Below are 16,489 nucleotides of genomic sequence, written 5' to 3' on the forward strand. Positions count from 1 at the left end.
CAAGCTGTTGGACAAGTAACTGTCATTTAGAAGAAACAATCTGTATTCATAAATGAAAACAATGACATCAGTAATATAATATTTATAATCTCTACTATCCCATAAATTAGTTGAATGTACAAAAAAGATAAATATAAATAATAAGTGAATAATTAGTCAATAAAATAGATATAGAGATGATAGTACCAGTAGAAACTAGCCTTTGAGCAGCTATTAGATACGCTAGAAAATATAAAAGTAAACATGCACAATATGAGAAGTAAAATAGATCAGGAAAAAAGTAAAATTAAAGACCTAAAAATATTATTTATAAAAACATAGTAAATATTGTGAAACTCAGATGAGTGATATTGAACCCAGGATAATAGAAGTTATGTGAAATAAAGATTTAAAATAATCCTGAAATAATAAACAGAGTCTAAGTAACCTTTAAATAATGTCAAATATCAAATATAAAAGTAATTGAGCACCAAAATATGAGTAATGAAGAAACACTTAAAATAATAATCAAAATTTGTCTAAAGTTAATTAAGAACTATAAATCCAAGAAACAAAAAGAGAAACAGTAAAACCTTAAGCAAAATAAATGCAGATACCTAATTAATATATCAAAATAAATTGCTGAAAACTAGTAGTAATAAAAAAATTATGGAACTAAAATTATTTTGAAAAGAAGAAATGTAAGACATTTCAATACTATTATATTGTAAGAAAATATAATTTTAGTATTAAAGACTTTTATCAGAAACAATACAGACACAACAATATTGGAATAATATCTTAAAATCAAGAGCAGAAAAAAATCAGACTGAAATTCTATAAATTTTCAGGCATATGCTTTTAAAAAAATATGCTTGTATCAGTTTACTGTAATTACACATCAGAGTGATAAGAACAGTGATATGCAACCACACTTGATGAATTTTCTTTCTAGTTCCAACCCACTGCTTCCTTCTCCCCATTCATGTCATTAAGATTGGCATTGATAATTTTGTATATGTAAATAGCATTATTCAAACTGGAACTGATTTTTCATCAAGTCTCCTTCCTCCCCCATATACTCTTTTTAATCCATTAGTTAAATGAGTGAAATGTGGCAAAATCTATCTAGAAATCTGATTTCAAACGTGTGGTATTCATTTCATATCAATAAGGGCCAGCATCAATTAATAGTCATGCAAAATAACCTTTAGATGTTTCATTCCCATCAAATCATGAAGTCACCCAAACGATGTAAAATGGATTATTCCCAAACTTATACCTCAAGAATGATATAAATACTTGTTATTTGTGTGTGTGTGTGTGTGTGTGTGTGTGTGTGTGTGTGTGGTACTGGGGGTGGAACCCAGGGGCTTTTCTACTTCCAGGCTATACTCCCAGACATATTTTATACTTTATTTGGAAACAGGGTCTCACTAAGTTTTTTTTTTTTTTTTTTTTTTTTTTTTTTTGGTGGTACTGGGGTTCCTGGAAGCCCTTCTACTTCTGGGCTACACTCCCAGACCTATTCTATTTTTACATTTTTATTTGGAAACAGGGTCTCCTAAGGCTGGCTTCGAACCTGCGCGATCCTGTCTCAGCCTCCCAAGCAATGAGATTATAAGCATGCACCACAACACCAGGGCTTGTTACTTTTTTATGTGATTAAAATTTGGGCTACTTACTTGCCAGACGTGGTGGCATATGCTTATAAACTCCATGCTTGGGAGGTGGAGACAGGAGGATCGTGCAGGTTTGAAGCCAGCTGCGTTGGCTTAAGAGACCCTGTTTCCAAACAAAAATATAAAAAATAGGTCTGGGAGTGTAACCCGGAGTTAGAAGGGCTTCCAGGAACCCCAGTACCACCAAATAAATAAATAAATAAAATTTGGGCTCCTTATCTTATGGGCCCATTTTTATATTTTATTTTATTTATATGTGGAACATATTGAAGATGGTATACATTTAGACTGTGTTTGGTGCTCTCTCCCCCCGCTGTTCCCCTTCCCCCTCCAAACAATGAGTGTTCAGGTTAACCATGCTATATTCATACCTTTACACATATTCGGGTGTAGCTCTTTCATTAATCAATCTCAGCCTTCTTCTTCTCTGATCTTTCCATTCTAACTTTGCTAAGGTTTTCCCTCCTTTATCTGGAGTTGGAGCATACTGGAGAAAACATGTGTCCCTTCATTTTCTGTGCTTTGCTGATCTCATTAACATAATGTTCTCCAGATCTTTATATCTTCTTGTGAATGCCATGATTTTGTTCTTCTTTATAGCTGAATGTAATCCCATTGAGTGTATTTCCCATAATTTTGCAATCCATTTTTCTGTTGATGGAGACCTAGGTTGGTTCCATATTTTGGCTTTTACAAATTGTGTTGCTATGAACAATTCATATGCATATGTTACTGTGGTTCTCTGATTTCAACCCCTTTGGACAAATACCCAGGAGTGGTATCGTTGGATATTATATGGTAGATCTATTCTCAGTTTTCTAAGGAATCTCCACACTGATTTCCATAGTGGATGACCTAGTTTACACTCCCACCAACAATGTAAAAGAGTTCCTCTTACCCCACACCCTCACCAGCACTTGTTATTATTTGATTTCTTTATGCTTGCCACTCTAGTTGGGGTTAGATGGAATCTATGCGTCCATTTTGAAAGTGCTACCTAAAAAGAATTGGCATAGTAGAGGGAATAGAGGGTGAAACCATAGAGATCAACAATATTTTCGAAGAAGTAATATCATAAAAATTTCCAAACAGAACAACAGGTCAATACACAGGTACAGGAAACTTTTATAAACCCCTTTATACAAGATCAGGAAAAAAGAAAGCTTCAAAACACCACATAATACTCAAACTGACCAGTGTAGAAGCCAAGGAGAAAATCATAATAGCAACAAAACAAAAGACCAAGTGACATTCAGAAGCAAACTAATTATAATCATTCCAGACTTCTCAAACCAAATCACAAAAGCCAGGAGGGCCTGTAGTAACATGTTTCAAAACACAAACAACAACAAATGCTGGTGAGAATGTGAACGAGTGGGAACTCTAATACATTGTTGGTGGGACTACAAATTAGTGCAACCACTTTGGAAAACTGTATGGAGGGTCCTCAGAAAAATGGGAAGAAACTTAGCATATAATTCAGCAATACCACTTCTGGGTATCTACCCAAAAGAAAGAAAACCAAACTACCAAACGAATGCATGTGTATCTATGTTCATAGCAGCACAATTCACAATTGCCAAATGATGGAATCAGCCAATATGTCCATCAACAGATGAATGGATTACAAAATTATGGAATATGTACACAATGGAATTTTACTTAGTTATGATGAAAACACAATTATGTCATTTACAGGAAAATGGATGGAACTAGAGAACATTATGCTAAGTGAGATTAGTCAGTCACAAAAAATAAGAAATTGGATGCTTTCCCTAATATTCAAAAGCTGGGGAGAAAGTGGGTCATAGGAAAAACTCTAGATGAAGAAGGAGATACTACAGATAAGTAAATAAGGTGACCTGAAGATAGGGAAAAGGGGAAGAGGGAAATGTTCATGATGTACATTAACAAACATATCAAACTCACTCACTGATTCAAACGTGAGAAAGAGAAAGGAGGGGGGGAATGGGAGAGAATTGGGTAAGGGCTAATTGGATGAAATGTGTATTTATGCCTCCACCATCTTGTACTCCATTAACATGTATGAGTATAATACACCAATAAAATGTTAAAAAATAAATAAAATTTGGCCGGGCATGGTGGCTTGTAATCCCCGTGCTTGGGAGGCAGAGACAGGAGGATCACGCTGGTTTGAAGCCAGCCACACTGGCTTACGAGACCCTGTTTCCAAATAAAAAGTATAAAAAAATAGGTCTGGGAGTGTAGCCCGGAGGTAGAAGGGCTTCCAGGAACCCTAGTATCACCAAAATAATAAATAAATAAATAAATAAATAAATAAATAAATAAATAAATAAATACATAAATTTGGGATACTTTTCTACAAAATTTGATCATCAAAATGTGTGCTTTACAAATTCTAAAACAGGCCAAAGTTGTCTATAGTAACTATAGCTTATCAAGTGGGTGTCTGGCCCAGGTAATAGGTGTGGGAAATGATGTCAAGCCCAGATTATCTTGTGGAAATAAACTAAATCTTAATGTGGTTATTTTTGCAATATATTTACAAAGCTGCATATTTATCCCAAAGATATCTCCAATCTTAAAATGTAGGCATCTATTTTTATATTAGCATCTAGTTTTGAAATTTGGCGTCTCTTTTTTTTTTTACTTTACCTATTTCTTTCTTTCTTTCTTTCTTTCTTTCTGTCTGTCTGTCTGTCTGTCTTTCTTTCTTTCTTTCTTTTTTTGTGGTACTGGGGTTCTTGGAAACCCTTCTACCTATAGGATACACTCCCAGACCTATTTTTATACTTCTTTTATTTGGAAACAGGGACTCTTAAGCCAGCGGGGTTGGCTTCAAATCTGCGCAATCCTCCTGTATCCACCTCCCAAGCGCGGGGATTGCAAGCGTGCACCACGATGCCTGACTTTTACCTGTTTCTTGAATGTTCACACTTTACCTCCTGGATCACAGAAACATGGATGAATTAATTAATTAATTAATTAATACCTCAACTGTACTACAAAGTACTTCCATTCCCAGGTGAAATTAGTCCCACTCAAAATTTCAAGGTGTGTGTGTGTGTGTGTGTGTGTGTATTAAGAGTTGAACACAGAGTTGAATATAGTTGCTCATCTATATTCCTATAATGTGCTTGAATATAAGTAATTTTAAAGAAAAAAATTATTGTCATCTGAACCTCTGTGCTAGATATTACCTAGCTTTGGCCAGACCACCACTTCTTCTTTTTGCTCTCATATATTTTTCTGCATTGTCTATAAAATATAAGAGGACCTGTACTTAGACTTAAAAATAAAGTTGTATATGATTTCTAAATCACAAGTATATGAAGAAGTTTTTATAATGTATGTGAAAGAAAGAACAGTCACAATTAGGTTTGAAAAGAAATCTCCAAATGATGCTTTTAATCCTAGAAAAAGTAAATATCAAAATATTTCAATGGTTAAAAAAAGAAGAATGTATTTCAAAATGATGCTTTTTATCTATTAATAAAAGTGAAAGGAAGCTGAGGTTATATAGGGCATAATTTCTATAATATAAGATTGGACAGAAATGATTTTTTATTTATGTAAGAAGGTTGCATGAACTCATTTCAGTACCTGATAGAATAGAAAAGTTATGTTGTTTTATTTAAGGTCATTTTAAAATTTGAAAGCCTTAAAGAGAAATAACAATAACATGTTGGAGTGTTTTAACTATTGAGCATGACATTTTATATTCTACCTTAAAGCCACCTAAAAATATATCATCGTGGTAGTACAAAAGTTTATTGTAAAACCAGAGAGTAGTCTAAAGAATGATAAAATTTTACTTGGTGAGAGATCAAAATTAGAAATAAAAGTTGGCATTAAGAAACTGTTATAATTAATTAATAATATTTTTACATAAGAAACAACACTGACTTTTTATGAACTTAAACTTTTTTGAATTCCAAACTTTCTCATGCATATATCAAACCAGTCACATTCTATTAACATTATTTTTAAAATATAGTTTTATTTTATTTCATTGCTATTTGCTTCTTTATATTCTTTTGAAATATTCTGAGTGACACAAAGGAATATGAGGAATATTAAATATTTAAAATAGATGGGTGACAATCCAGAAAGGTCTTCTGGCACTGTGGCCCCAAGAGATCTCTGACAAAGAAGCCAGTGACTCAATGTGAAGTAAGCAGCTGTGGATCTTCAGCATCTTAAGCAATCAGTATCTCACTTCAGGTATGAGAGACCGTGTATTTGGTCAGAAACCTGCACCTCCAGCAGAGTACTCTACTCTCCAGAGACCCAGACTGGTCCACAACAGAAAGTTAACTGCAATTTTCAGAAGTAGACTGTCCAATGTGGTCACAAGGACCCCTGAAGTCTGAGATTTGTTGGTCCACCCCTGAGGAAGTCTGGTCAGAGTCTGCTACTGAATACATCAGAGGCCTGGGAGAGACCCATATTGCCCAGGGTACATTACCTGCACGGGGTCTCTAGAGATCACCCAGAGATTACACTGGATGCTTGCCACTAGTGTGGATAGAGAGGCACAGGCTCAGGGCCTGGGGAAAGCACTGAGCCTCCCTTATCCATGAAGCCCATTGCTAGTGATACCCACCACCTGCATAGAAGTGGGCCCTGTGGAGATTTTGGAGACCCAAGCATGCAACAGTGAGGTATTGGCACCTAGGCACCAGCTCCAACAGAGAGAAACCAGCTCAGGGTCCTCATTGCAGGAGACTCAAGTGTGGGACTGCAAACTGACTTCACTACTACAGGTTACTTAGCAAATAAGAGCTCTTACAATATGCTGGAGAACCTACTATAGCGAGTACATATTAAATAGTTGAAAATATTCAGGCAAACTCAGGAGGGCTGCAGAGGCCACATCAGCTTTGTACTTATATATTTATAGGATTGCTTTTTTATTATTTTATATTTGTTGTTCTTGTTTGTTTGGTTGTTTTGTTATTTTCTCTCTGTTTGTTTGCTCTCCAATTCCTTCTACAAGCTTCCTCCATTTTTTCCTGTCTACTTTCTTGCCTCCAAACTATTTTTTCTCCTTTTCTTTGTCTTAGATTCAATCCATTTCAAATTAATATACCTAAATACTCTGTATTTGTAACTATAATTCTTCTATATATTCATTATCATTCATCTCTACATTAATTACCTTACTACACTTAAACTTTTATTCAACTTGATTATACTCTCTACCCTATTCCTTTTTTTTTTTTTTTTTTTTTTTGGTGGTACTGGGATTCCTGAAAACCCTTCTACCTCTGGGCTATGCTCCCAGACCTATTTTTATATTTTTTTTATTTGGAAACAGGGACTTTTAAGCCAGCACACGCTGCTGGCTTCGAACCTGCACAATCCTCCTGTCTGTGCCTCCCAAGCGCGGTGATTACAAGCGTGCACCACCACACCTGGTGACTTTACCCTATTCTTGTGCCCATCACTTCAAATCCTCATCCATCACTCAATCTTCATCACTGAATATAACACAACTTCTGCTGATACCTCCAAATCCCTACAGCTATGATTAGACCAGAGCAGTGAACCACAGGCAAAGACTGCTGGAATAAGAATAAACTAATCAGAACTGATAGAAGAAAATACCCAATAACCTGCAAAGAAAGATTTTTAAAAAGCATAAACCACAAACTATTTTGCTCACACATCTGAGCAGACTTTCTATAAAGGTGGTAACAGACAGGATACCTGACCTTAACACCTAAACCTATCAATGCCACAACTGCAGTGGGCAGAAGGAATCCTAGACTAACCCAGTATTGATTATCTACAGTAGAACAACATTGGAGTAATAGTAGACTGTCTTCAGGTTTAGTATCAGTGTAAGCAGAAGTGGGACTCATCTCTTCCAGTAGCACAAACCCAAGAACTCTAAAAACATAAAAAAGGAACAGTGAGAAAACAATAAATCCCTACAATTCAATAACAAGGGAAAATACCAATCAATACTGATCAACAGAAAAATCAAGGATTATTAATTCTGATCTTCAATATGATGAAAGGACTCACAGTAAGTGTACAGGAGGTAAAATAGGAAGCTGAGAATTTAAGAAAGAATAAGAAAGAGGCCTTGAGTAAAATAAATAAGTCAATACATGAAGACTGCAAAGGAAAAAAAATAGAAGGCTAGATGAAATGAAAAATAGACTATCACTTTTAGAAGACATTTTATTTCAAACCAAAAGCATTGTCAAATGTATACTGAACACATTACAAGAGAGCCTAAACATCTAACAATTATGATACAATAAGAGATATTCTAATTTATGAATAAAAGGCATTGAAGAAGTGATAGGCATGGACCAAAAGTATTTGTAATCTACTCAGATAAATAATTTCAGAGAATTTTCTAAACATGAAAAAATACTTGGACATTCATGGGCGGTAGAAAAACAGTACACTGTTAAGAAAGAAGAGGGAACTCCCCACACCACATAATAATCAAAGCATAGAGGCCAAGGAAGTAATCTTAAAAGCAATAGGGAAAAAAAGAAATAAATGAAATTCAAAGTCAAAATAATAAAAAATCACTCTGGACTTTACAACCCATGTCATGAATGCCAGGAGGTATTGGTACTCCAGACCCTGGAAAAAAAACAGCTTTCAACCAAGACTTCTATATTCAGCAAAGATATTCAAAACTGATGGAGAAATAAAAATGTTCCACGATTAACAGAATCTTAATAAATTCATGACTACCAAGTGAGAACTTGAGAAGATACACAAAGAAGAAAAGAGAACCAAATTCCAGAACCAGAGAAGAGGCAAATTCTACCAGGTGAACAAATAAGCAAAGGATAAATAACACATGAACAGGATACAGAAAACAAAATGAGAGGAAACAAAAATCATACTTCAGTGATAACACTGAATGTCAAAGGAATTAAGTTAAAAGATATACTGCAAATATGAAATAAAAAACACAATCTAATTATATTTCTTGCTTGCAATTAACTCACCTTACAAACAAAGATATCCATGGACTAAAGATGAAATGATTGAAAAAGATATACTATGCCAGCTGGGCGTGGTGGTGCACGCTTGTAATCCCAGGGCTTGGAAGCTGAGACAGGAGGATCATGCAGGTTCGAAGCCAGCCTCAGCTACTTAGTGAGGCTCTCAGCAACTTAGTGAGACCCTGTTTCCAAATAAAGTATAAAATAGGTCTGGGAGTATATCCTGGAGGTAGAAAAGCCTCTGGGTTCCACCCCCAGTACAAAAAAAAAAAAAAAAAAAAAAGATATACCATGCAAATTGAGATACAAAATGAGCAAGGGTAGCAACACTGATATCTAATAAAGTAGAGCTTAAGCTAAAATACATCAGAAGAGACAAAGTATGGCACTTCCTATTAATAAAAAGAACAATCTATCATTAAGATATAATAATAGTAAACATTTATGCCCTTTGTAAAACAAAGTCTTTAGGACATTAGATCTCAAATAGACCCAAATACAATAATAATGGGAGACTTCAACATACCACTCATGCCACTAGATTGATCTTCAAGGCAAAAATGGTCAAAGATTCTTCAGACCTAAAACAAACAAACAAACTTGTAAACCAAATTGAACTAAAAGACATACACAGAATATTTCAACCATCCAAAGCTGAGTACAGCCAGGCGTGGTGGCTCATGCTTGTAATCCCCGCACTTGGGAGGCAGAGACAGAAGGATCGCCCAGGTTCGTAGCCAGGCTATCTGGTTTAGGAGACGCTGTTTCTAAAAAATAGGTCTTGGAGTGTAGCCCGGAGGTAGAAGGGTTTTCAGGAATCCCAGTACCACCCAAAAAAAAAAAAAAAAAAAAAAAAAAAAAGAAAGAAAGAAAGCCGAGTGCACATTCTTCTTAGCTGCATCCTAATCCCAAAGCCAGCAGAATACATAAAATATTTAAAATCATGGAAAAATAAATTTAATAGAGAATAAAAACAGTACAAAGAACTAACAAAACAAAAGCTGGTTATTTCTAAAAATTTTATATATATATATATATTTTTGGGGGGGTGGGAGGGGTCTGGGGATGAAACCCAGGAGCATTTGACCTCCGAGCTACATCCCCTGCTCTATTTTTTATTCTTGATATTGATACTGGGTCTCACTGAGTTGCAGAGGGCCTCACTAAGTAGCTGAGGCTGTCCGTGAACCGCGATCCTTTGGTCTCAGCCTCCCGAATGCTGGGATTACAAGTGTGAGCCACCACGCCTGGCTAAAATTAACAATATTTAAGAATTCCTACCAATCTAACCAAAAGAAAGAAAAAATCAACCCAAATTATTAAAGTAATAAATAAAAAGCAGATATAAACACAGAGAGTGGGGAAATTTAGAGGATCATCAGAAAATATTTTGAAAATTTATACTCAAAATAGAAAAATGGAAGAAATTGACAGATTTCTAAAATGTACCTAAAATGAGAACATAAAAAATCTAAACTGGCCACTAGCAAGCAAAGTATTAGAGACAGCAATAAAAATTCTGCCATCAAAGAAAAGTTCAGATCCAGATGGGTTTCCAAGTGAATTCTACAAAACATTTATAGAAGAAATAAACCCAGTACTTCAAAATTTGTTTTGTGAAAATGAAATAGATGGAATTTTTCTGAACTCCTTCTATGAGGTCAGCTTTACATTAGTAAAAAAAAAATACTTCAAGAAAAAAATTATAGACCAATATTATTGATGAACACAGATGCAAAAATTCTAAACAAAATACTATCTATGAGCATTCAAAACCATATCAAGAAACTTGACACCATGACTAAGTTGGTTTCATCTCAAGAAAGCCAGGCTGGTTCAATCTACACATATTCATACATGTTATTCACCATATAAATAAAATTGAGAGCAAAAATCACATAATAATATTAATAGACACTGAAGAAAGCATTTGATAACATCTACTGTGCATTTATGTTAAAGAAAACACTGCAGAAAATTGGAATAAAAGAAACATAACTCAACATCATTAAGATAATATACAATAAACCCAAAACCAATATCATGTTTAATAGAAAAAAACTGCTAAATTTTCCTCTAATATCAGGAACGAGACAAGGATGCCCACTATCACCAATCCTTTTCAATATAGTTCGAGAGACTCTTGCCAGAGCAATAAGAAAAGAGAATAATATCAAAAATCCAAATAGAAAAAGAAGAATTAAAGTTATCTTTTCAGATGACATGATCCTATAAGACTCAAAAAACTCAATCAAAAAACTACTGGAGCTGATTAACCAATCCATCAAAGTAACATATGCTAAACCAACTTAAAGAAATCAATAGCATTTTCTTTCCAATCCTGAATACATGGAGATAGAAATTTAGAAAATAATTCTGAAAAAGAGGAGGAGAAAATGGCAATGGAGAGACGCAGCATATCTCACTAGCTGAAGCAAATTAAGTTCAACTACTGAGAAGGCAGCATCTTAATAAACAAAATTAAACTCATCTTACAACCCAAAACAGACTCAGGGACTATGGCGGAAGAAATCCAGTAACACTGAACTGCGAGATTCATGGCAACACACACACACACACACACACACACACACACACACACACACACAAAAGCGCAAGTGAGCTGCATAAGAGGTGGCCGCCGGCACCATATCGAGTCGCCGGCCCAAAAAGGATTTTTGGGAGCTGAAGTCCGCGGCAGTCCGAGAATTGTTCAAGAGTCTAAAAGTGGCCATAGAGCTCTAACATCTTAAGCTGCAAGCTCACCTGACCAGCACCATTTGTTCATCAGAGGAGGCACCCACAGAGGCACAGGGAGACCTTCAGGAACCTGGAACCGGACCTGCCATGTGTGCAGAGAATCAACGGGATACGGAAGAGCTGCCAACCCTTCAGAGCCCCAGACTGGGCTGCCAGGTAACAGCGTGCTCTCATACAGACACAGGCAGTAACTTTCTCAACAGGACCTCCAAACCTCAGGAAATTAAAGCAAGAATTAACAAGTGGGATGGCATCAAACTAAAAAGTTTCTTCTCATCAAAGTAAACCATCAGTAACCTCAAGAGGAAGCCTACAGAATGGGAGAAGATCTTTACCAGCCACCACTCTGATAGAGGGCTAATATCCAGAATATACAAAAAGCTTAAAAGACTCTATACTAGCAAAACAAACAACCCAATCAAGAAATGGGCAATCAAATTTAATAGATACTTTACAAAAGAAGAGATAAATATGGCCAATAGATACATGAAAAGATGTTCAACGCCATTAGCCATCAGGGTGATACAAATCAAAACTAAGCTGAGATTCCATATAACCCCAATCAGATTGGCAAGCATAAAGAAGTCAAATAACAACAAATGCTGGTGAGGATGTCGGGAAAGAGGAATCTTTTACACTGTTGGTGGGAGTGGAAACTAGTTCAGCCACTATGGAGATCTGTGTGGAGATTCCTTACAAAACTGGGAATAGGTCCACCATATGATCCAGCTCTATCTCTCCTGGGTATTTTTCCAAAGGGGTTGAAATCAGAGAACTACAGAAACATATGCATACCTATGTTCATAGCAGCACAATTCATAATAGCCAAAATATGGAACCAACCCAGGTCCCCATCAACAGATGAATGGATTGCAAAATTATAGGAAATACACACAATGGAATTCTATTCAGCTATAAAGAAGAACAAAATCATGTCATTCACAAGAAGATGAAAAGACCTGGAGAACATTATGTTAAGTGAGATCAATCAAGCACAGAAAGAGAAGGGACATATGTTTTCTCTAATATGCTAAAACTAGGGGAGTATTAGGCATACCAAAGCGACTCCAGATAATGGAGGGGAAAACTCAGGAAAGCTAGAATGAAAGGATAGGAAAGGAAGAAGGCTGAGGTTGATCAATGGAGGAGCTACATTTGAATATGTATAAAATTATGAATGGTTAACCTGGGCACTCATTGTTGGAGGGAAGGAAAAGGGGGGAGAGGGTACCAAGCACAGTCTGAATGTATGCCATTTTCAATATATTCCACATAAAAATAAAAAAAAAATTAAAAATAACTATAAGTTATTGTGCCTAAAAAAGAATTTCTATCATTTATACTATAGTTCTGCATACTACACAGAGGTCTGGGTATAGTTAGGAAAGAATTGGATGCTTCTGTTGACTTCTTTTCAGCTCTGCAATTAGTGAATGCTTTCCCTTACCATTAAAAGGCCCAAAGAACAAAGATTATTACATTATATTTCCCATCAGTTTACTACTAAAAGACCTCAAACAACAAAAAACATTACATCATATTCCGCAATAGGTGGGAGACTTGTGATCAACTGAAACAGGGATCAGAAAAAAATTATCCTTGAGAATTATTGCTTTACAGAAAATACAAGAAATGTATGTAGAGAGCATATCCAAGTTTAGAAATAAGTATGATATCTCCATAGTAGACAAAGCAAAAGGAATTAAACTTGTAATAGGAGAAGTTACAACAAACAATTTATGGAGATGTTTAATTTTTATTTAGCTTTCTGTAGTTTTTTGGTCAAATTTTCCTGAAAAAAATTTTCATAATTTAAAATGCTTGCTTCTTTCTTTTTATGTAAGTTTTCTTCTGCAACTCTATTTTATAGATAGGTATTGAGCTGCCTTCCCATCAGGATCTACTAGATTTATTTTGGCTGCTTTATCTATGAAAAACTTTTAAGTTTAGTGATTTTCTCTCTGACAGTAAATTTGTTCTTTTCCATTGATAATAAAGATTTTATTCTATATTATCTCTCTAATACACTCCATAAGTAAACACCCAACTTTTGTCGACATCTTTCAGAAGCACTAGTTTCACTTTTAGATATGTATCTCCATGTTCTGTATTGGCAAATATAATCATTAAATCCAATTAATTTCTTAGATACCAGAAATATTATGTTATTTTCTACAAGATATTCTTTCTCCTTAAAAGTAATAAAAATAGATTGATAAAAATGTACCTAATACAAATATTTGTTTCACAGAATTTCTGTATATTACTGTTAATGCTTTGTCACTATAAATTAATATATTATCTTAAAATGTTAAATTTTTATTAATCATAACCAGATTCAATGGCTAGGAATTGTGTAGTAAAAATTACCTTCACATATTTCCTCTCCCTCGCAACGGTAAGCACTGATGTCTCTTTGAACCTTTCCCTAGTTTAGGTGAGGTAATTTTTATTCTGAGCCGTGTACCATCTTAATCTAAAGAACAATTTTTACAAGAAAACTGGTTTTCCATAGACCAAAGCTAAGAGAAAATAAATACATAGAATATTTAGAAAATGTTGAAACTGCCATAAATCTTTAAATAAAGAAAAGCAGAAATCTAGTTCAATTTTCCAGCTTTGTTTTAAGCAACTCACAGTGATTATTGACAATTAGGATGGCAACCAATAAAATATAATTGTAACTAAAATCAGAGAAAAAGTGGCAAATTACAAAACATATTACTGTACCTTTAATAAATCAGATATTCATTTCCATACACTTCAGTTCTTTCCATGAATCTAATACCCGAAAGACTTGTCCACAGTGCCTAATTTTCAGTGAAATAACAGGTGTGCTTGGTAAAAATCACAGATAAATGGCAAGACCCATTCTTTCTTTCTTTTTATTTTTTTTTTGTGGTGGTACTGGGGTTCCTGGAAATGCTTCTACCTCCGGGCTACACACTCCCAGACCTATTTCTTTACTTTTTATTTGGAAACAGGGTCTCTTAAGCCAGCGTAGCTGGCCTTGAACCTGCTTGATCCTGTCTCGCCTCCCAAGGCCTCCCAAGCGCAGGGATCACAAGCGTGCACCATCATGCCCTGCAAGACTCATTTTTATTCAACAAAGACAACATAGTTTAACAAGATTTGCTTAAGATTTATTGTTTAATAAGTTATCTACATTTTTAGTAAGTTAACCACATTATTTTCCTTTAGTACTGACAAATACCTAGCACATATTTCTGCTAATCATAAAACACAAAATAAAAGTAAGAATTATTCTCTCATGTACTATTTTTTGATGAGGAGAATATGACCTTTAAAAAACTCAGAGTTTTTATAAATGGCTTACCACATTTTTATACAAGTTATTCTAAGACATAGCCAATATGTACACTTAAATGTATTTATTCACAAAGTCAACCAAATAAAATAATAAAAATAATTAATATTTACCTTTAGAAATCATGATACATTATGCAGAGTTTGTTTTAAATTTTTTACTGGAATTGAGGCAAGTCTATACCTTACATTAAATATATAAATAGTGAACACATTTCTCCATTTATCTCTAAAATTATTAATCAGTTGAATATATTATTTTTTATTCATTTGTGTCACAGTTTGAGAAGATGCTTCTCTTTATGCATATTTAAACAATGTATTATATTTTTTCAAAAATACAACATGCTTAAATCACTGTAGTTTTTAAAAATAGATATATTCATTTTTCAGTAGACATCTTGTATAATATATATAGATGATTGGGTTATATTCACTACAGAGAGGGTTCACTACTGAAAGTGATCTGTCTAAAGTAATATAAATAGTGACAGAGAGATACAGCATAGCATATATTTTATTTCTGTTTTTTATTTTAATTCTAATGTTTATACAATTATTGCTCAATTTTGAGAGGAAAACAAGTCTTGAAACACTTCTATCTAGAATTTGCCAATTGGACACACACTGAGTGAAAAGTTCACTCCCCAACATAAATTCACATCAGGGACCCATGTGCCCACATCCAAATGAGTTGTTCTCTGTTAACCTTGAACACATTTAAGTTCACCATCTCAAATGACTTATCCATACAAAACACTCCCAACATGCCTTCAAAGCTCTACAGTGTGTAGTAAAAGCTCTTTAGGTCACTCACCCCATGTGTTTTGTTTTCAAATAGTAGACTTTATAAACTAAGAGAAAATGTGTGATTTTTTTCCTGAATATTAATTAAGATATATTTAAAAGTTCTTACAATATCTCTGAAAAAATTGTATACATTCTTTTTTAAATTCCGAATTGAATTCAGAAGTGATACTATGGAGGTGTAAATTTATCTATGGAACTATGGCTTACCATAGAATCATATAATAATGATCTAAGATAGACTCAAACATATCAGATTAAGTTGTTTGTATCTGTACAAAAAAAATGTGGATTTTCTAACGGAATCTCTCTTTCTTATTTATCCTTCTACCTTAATACTCTCTCTGCTTCCTTTTGTGGTTTTCCATTCTCTGCTTTTGCCATAACAACCATTGTGATTAATTTCAAAAAATGCAGATAGAAAAAAACAGACTATGGATGGTATTATATTTCCTCTTCAAGACTTAATATTAATTCAGATACTTAAAAAGAATGCTAATATTTCTCATTTCCTGAGGTGGCTTGGCTTGGGGCCATGCTATTCTGGCCCAGTGCAGGTATGAGTAGCCCTTTTCCCAAGTCCACTACTTAGACAACTCCATCCATAATCATTCTGAGATTTTATCTGGATGTCCAGTATATGTATTAAGATTTATCCAACTCTAATTTCCATGCCAAATGGTTCTAAAATTAATAATAAGCTTCTAGCCTCTCAGCTCTTGCAGTCTGCTGGATTTATTAGAATCTTGTCCTCATATGAGCATATTAGAAGCCTATCAATAACATAAAGGGAAATTAGAGCTGATAAATTCACTTCTTTTCAGTTTTCTCTTCTTTAAGCATATATAAATACACTTGCTCTCAAGAGAATAGAAGGTATAGCAGAGGCAAATTTTTACCTATATTTCTTATATTTACTTTTTATTTATCTCTACTCTTTAACTTTATTGGTTAAGTCAGAAAAAGAAGAGA

This window comes from Muscardinus avellanarius (assembly GCF_963383645.1).
Source record: "Muscardinus avellanarius genome assembly, chromosome: 3".
Lineage (NCBI taxonomy): Eukaryota > Metazoa > Chordata > Mammalia > Rodentia > Gliridae > Muscardinus > Muscardinus avellanarius.